Source organism: Delphinus delphis, chromosome 20 (genome assembly GCF_949987515.2).
Source record: "Delphinus delphis chromosome 20, mDelDel1.2, whole genome shotgun sequence".
Lineage (NCBI taxonomy): Eukaryota > Metazoa > Chordata > Mammalia > Artiodactyla > Delphinidae > Delphinus > Delphinus delphis.
Genome location: NC_082702.1, coordinates 3,022,158 through 3,028,157, shown reverse-complemented (window position 1 = coordinate 3,028,157; position 6,000 = coordinate 3,022,158).

Sequence of the window (6,000 nt, the reverse complement as noted above, 5' to 3'; positions counted from 1 at the left end):
TGCATTGGGTCTTCGTTGCTGCGCAGGCTTTCACTAGTTGCGTCGAGGGGGGGCTACTCTTCCTTGCGGCGCGCAGGCTTCTCATTGCGGTGGCTTCTCTTGTTGCGGAGCATGGGCTCTAGGCGCATGGGCTTCAGTAGTTGTGGCACATGGGCTCAGTAGTTGTGGCTCTTGGACTCTAGAGCATAAGCTCAGTAGTTGTGGCGCACGGGCTTAGTTGCTCCGCGGCATGTGAGATCTTCCTGGACCAGGGCTCAAACCCGTGTCCCCTGCGTTGGCAGGCAGATTCTTAACCACTGTGCCACCAGGGAAGTCCCTCTTGGGTAAGTTCTTTAACCACTCATGGTCTCCAGTGCTTTCCTGGGCCCTGGCATTTGTGCCTTTGTGGGCTCCTTCATTCCAAAACGTATATTTAAACTTGTATGTTATATCTGTGTCGGTATAAAGACAAACATAAGCTAGTCTGGATTACATTCTTTTTTCTTCTGATTTCAAAATTAAAATGTTTTTCCCAGGCTCCTAAGAGTGTCCTGGGCCTTAGGCAGTGTATGTACCTGCTGTGTCTAATAGAAAGTCAACCTTCTCCTTTACCTCATCTGCAGAACAAAAATTATAATAGCATTTACTCAACACAGCTAAGCGTTAGGCGCTATGAGGATGAAATGAGTCACGCGTAAAGTGTTTTATAGCACAAAGTAGGCACCATGTATTAGCTACAATTGTTACCAATTTACACATCCACCACCAATGAATGGGCAATCCCCTTACTTGACATCTTTAACAGTACTTGTCAAACTTAAATTTTTGCCAGTCTGACTTGTGTGAAATGGTATTCCACTGAGATTCTCTTTATTAAATGAGATCATTCGCGGCACAGGGTTTAGCGCATGAAACTCATCCTCTATTCTCCCTTCTTTGAGGGCAGAGTCAATTCCGTCTCTGCGTCCACAGAGAAGGGGCATATAAATACCTCAGCGAATGTTTGGTGAATGAATGAACAGATGAGTGAATGAATAACTGAATTAATGGATATAGAAGATTGAGATACTGAGAATATTCATACTGAGAATATGAAATATTTGAAGAGGAGGGCATAGTTCAGTGGAATGACCATAAGCTTTGAAGTCAGATGCACCTGGATCCAGATCCGTCTATCCACTTGCTATACAATTTTGGGCAAGTGACGTCCTTTCTCACTTTGAGAGTGCTACAGTCTAGCATAATTCTGGGAACCAGATGGTGCTCAATAAATGTGGATTCCTTGCCTTTTCCCCTCTTGTCTGTTACCCTCAGGGGCTGGCACTACACTAACAGTCTGTTGCATGACCTGAGGCTACAAGTCTGGCTACATAGAACCACTAAAAAAATGGCAATAAGGGTCTTGGACTTGGAATCAGAAGATGGGGTGGGTGGGTGTTAGCCTTACTTCTTTCTGTCCCTGCCTTGAGCATGTCATCTCTCCTCTCTGGACTTGGATCTCCTGTCTTTTAAATGAATTGACTGATAGAGTTACCGTATGACCTAGCAGTTCCACTCACAGGAGTGTACCCAAGAGACATGAAAATATATGTCCACACAAAACCTTGTAAACAAATGCTTATAGCAGCATTGTTCATAACAACCCAAATGTCATTGACTGAGGAATGGATAAACAAAATGTGGTGTATATCCATAAAATGAAATATTACTTGGCTACAAAAAGGAATGAAGTACTGATACGTGCTACAACATGGATGAACCTTGAAAGTATTATGATCAGTGAAGAAGCCCCTCCCCACTTCCCTTTCCCGACTGGTAACCACTAGCTTGTTTTCTGTATCTCTGAGTCTGTTTGTATTTTGCTATATACATTCATTTGTTTTATTTTTTATATTCCACATATAAGTGATATCATACAGCATTTGTCTTTCTCTGACTTATTTCACTAAGCATAATATTCTCTAGGTCCAGCCATGTTTCTGCAAATGACAGAATTTCATTTTTTATGGCTGAATAGTATTCCATTGTATATATATACTGCATCTTCTTTATCCTTTTGTCTGTTGATGGACGCTTAGGTTGCTTCCATGTCTTGGCTATTGTAAATAGTGTTGCTATGAACATTAGGGTGCATGTATCTTTTAGAATTAGTGCTTTTGTTTTTTTCCTGGATATGTATCCAAGAGTGGAATTGCTGGATCATATGGTAGTTCTACTTTTAGTTTTATGAAGAACCTTGGTACTGTTTTCCATAGTGGCTGCACCAGTTTACATTCCCACCAACAATGTAGAAGGTTTCCTTTTTCTCCACCATTATTACCATTCTCACCATTTGTTATTTGTAGATTTTTTTGATGAGAGCCATTCTGACAGGTGGGAGATGATATCTCATCATTTTGATTTGCATTTCTCTAATAATTAGCCATGTTGAACATCTTTTCATGTGCCTGTTATCCATCTATATGTCTTCTTTGGAAAAATGTCTATTCAGGTCTTCTGCCCATTTTCTGATTGGGTTGTTTAGTTTTTTAATTCTGAGTTGTATAAGCTGTTTATATATTTTGGATATTAATCCCTGTTGGCCAAATCATTTGCAAATATTTTCTCCCATTCTATAGGTTGTCTTTTTGTTTTTTTGATGGTTTCCTTTGCTGTGTAAAAGCTTTTAAGTTTATTAAGAGAGGGGCAAGATAAGTGTGTGGGATTAAGAGATACAAACTACTATTTATAAAATAGGTAAGCAACAAGGATATATTGTACAGCAGAGGAAAATATAGCCGTTATTGTGTAATAACTTAATGGAGTATAATCTGTAAAAATCCTGAATCACCATGCTATACACCTGAAACTGGTATAACATTGTAAATCAACTGTGCTTCAATTTTTTAAAATAGTGAGTGAAGCTGACACAAAAGGTCACAGTTTGTTATCCCATTCATATGAGATGTCCAGAACAGGGAAATCTATAGAGACAGACAGTAGATGAGCGGCTCCTTGGGGTGGGAGGTGGAGTGGAATTGAGGGAGTAAGAACGTGACAGCTAAAGGGTACAGGTTTTCCTTCCGAGAGGACGCAACGTTCTAAGGTTGACTGTGGTGACCCTGCACATACCTGTGACGAATTGTACACTGTAAATGGGTGAATTATATGGCATGTGAGTTAGATCTCAATAAAGCTGTGAAAAAAAGAATCAGCTGAGGGGCTTCCCTGGTGGCAAAGTGGATAAGAATCCGCCTGCCTGCCAATGTAGGAGACATGGGTTCGAGCCCTGGTCCGGGAAGATTCCACATGCCGCGGAGCAACTAAGCCCGTGCACCACAACTACTGAGCCTGTGCTCTAGTGCCCGCGTGCCACAACTACCGAGCCCACGTGCCACAACTACTGAGCCTGTGCGCCACAGCTACTGAGCCCATGTGCCACAACTACTGAGCCTGCGAGCCACAAGTACTGAGCCCATGCACCACAACTACTGAGCCTGTGCTCTAGAGCCTGTGAGCCACTACTACTGAGCCCATGTGCCACAACTACTGAGCCCGCACACCACAACTACTGAGCCTGCGCTCTAGAGCCCATGAGCCACAACTACTGAGCCTGCACACCACAACTACTGAAGCCCACACGCCTAGAGCCTGTGTTCCGCAACTAGAGAAAAGCCCATGCATAGCAATGAAGACCCAGTGCAGCCAAAAAATAAATAAAATTAAATCTTAAAAAAAAAGAAGAATCAGCTGAACATGATGCTCTTTTAGGATCAACCTCTAAGTGATATTTAAAAGTTATAAGCCTATATAATAGATGTATGCATGTTCACTATGTGATTCTTTCAACTTTTCTCTGTGGTTGAAAATTTCTGGGAATTCCCTGGTGGTCCAGTAGTTAAGACTCCACGCTGCCAACGCAGGGGCCCCGGGGTTCAATTCCCTGGTCAGGGAACTAAGATCCCACATGCTGTGCAGTGTGGCCAAAAGATTAAAACAGAAAAAAAGAAAGAAAAAGAAAATTTTCATAATAAAATGTGGGGTGGAGAGAGCTTGTAGATGACTTTTTTTTTTTTTTTTTTTTTGCGGTACGCGGGCCTCTCACTGCCGTGGCCTCTCCCGTTGCGGAGCACAGGATCCGGACGTGCAGGCTCAGCGCCCATGGCCCACGGGCCCAGCCACTCCACAGCATGTGGGATCCTCCCGGACCGGGGCACGAACCCGCGTCCCCTGCATCGGCAGGCGGACTCCCAACCACTGCGCCACCAGGGAAGCCCTAGACGACTTTTTAAATCTGATTTTTGAAAACGTCAAATCAATCCCATGGACAATTCTTATCAGACTGTAAGCTCCCTGAAGGCAGAGACCACGTCTGTATAATTTCCTGCTGCGTCTCCAGTACCCACACTCGTGTCTGGGCATTCAGTACTGAATACAGGTATTCAGCAGCCATGTAGTGAATTAATGAATCCATACATAAGTGTGTGGATGAAGAAGAAGATGGTGACTATGGCTGTCTGAAGTCATAAGCCAACAGTCATCCTTAAATTGTAGATCACCCTCAAGCTTTCCTATTGGGTCTGCAGATTACAATAATACTGACAATAATAACTAGTGTGTGTTTATTTATTTATTTATTTAAAATGGTATATGTGTTCACTAATTCAACAAACATTTCTTTTTAAAAATAATTAATTAATTGATTTTTTTTTTTTGGCTGTGTTGAGTCTCTGTTGCTGTGCACGATCTTTCCTGTGGCCAGCGGGGGCTACTCTGTTGCGGTGAGCGGGCTTCTCATTGCGGTGGCTCCTCTTGTTGCGGAGCACGGGCTCTAGGCGTGCGAGCTTCAGTAGTTGTGGCTCACGGGCTCTAGAGCGCAGGCTCAGTAGTTGTGGCGCACGGCCTTAGGTGCACCATGGCATGTGGAATCTTCCTGGACCAGGGCTCGAACCCATGTCCTCTGCATTGGCAGGCGGATTCTTAACCACTGTGCCACCAGGGAAGTCCCACTAGTGTTTATTGAGAACACACTGAGTGTCGGAGCAGGGTCAGATCCAGGTTTTGTAGGGTGTGAAGTTTGTACAGATTAGAAATACAAAATTTTAAATACAAAAAAGAGGTATACAAGAGAACATTTATTTAGCATGAGAAAATAAGTTGCAACCAATTACGAAATTCAAAAGGTGACAGTTGCCACGCACAACCCCCACAATTGAAAAGCACATATAGATAGCATTTTAATTAGTTTACTACCTGACTCAGCTCTATAATGCTTTCCCTCTATTTTCTTTGATTGGCTTTTTATATGACAACAATATTATAATATCATTTTCTGTAGATAGAATAGAAAGATTATCTGATCTTTCCTGTAATGTGATTGATCAAAACATTTCTTTACTATTAACTTAAGAAACTTTAATTTCAGATTCACAGTTATTTTAGTATTGTTGTCAAGTTTGGGAAAATTCTAAGCAAGTTTCCTTCACCTATGAATTTAAGGTTGCAGAGTGTGGCAAGTTTTTTTTTTTTAATATGTTATTTATCCTTTAAAAAACTATTTAAGTTGAAGCATAATTGATTTACAATGTTGTGTTAGTTTCAGTTGTACAGCACAGTGATTTGGATATATATATATTCTTTTTCAGATTCTTTTCCCTTATACGTTATTACACAATATGGAGTAGAGTTCCCTGTGCTATACAGTAGGTCCTTGTTGGTTATCTATTTTATATATAGTAGTGTGTATATGTTGATCCCAAGCTCCTGATTTATCCCTCTCCCCCTACATCTTTCCCCTTTGGTAACCATAAGCTTGTTTTCTATGTCTGCGGGATCTTTTTCTGTTTTGTATATAAATTCATATGTATCATATTTTAGATTCCACATATAAGTGATATCATATGATATATGTCTTTCTCTGTATGACTTACTTCATTTAATATCATCTCTAGGTCCATCCATGTTGCTGCAAATGGCATTATTTCATTCTTTTTTATAGCTGAGTAATATTCCATTGTATATACATGGCCCATCTTCTTTAGC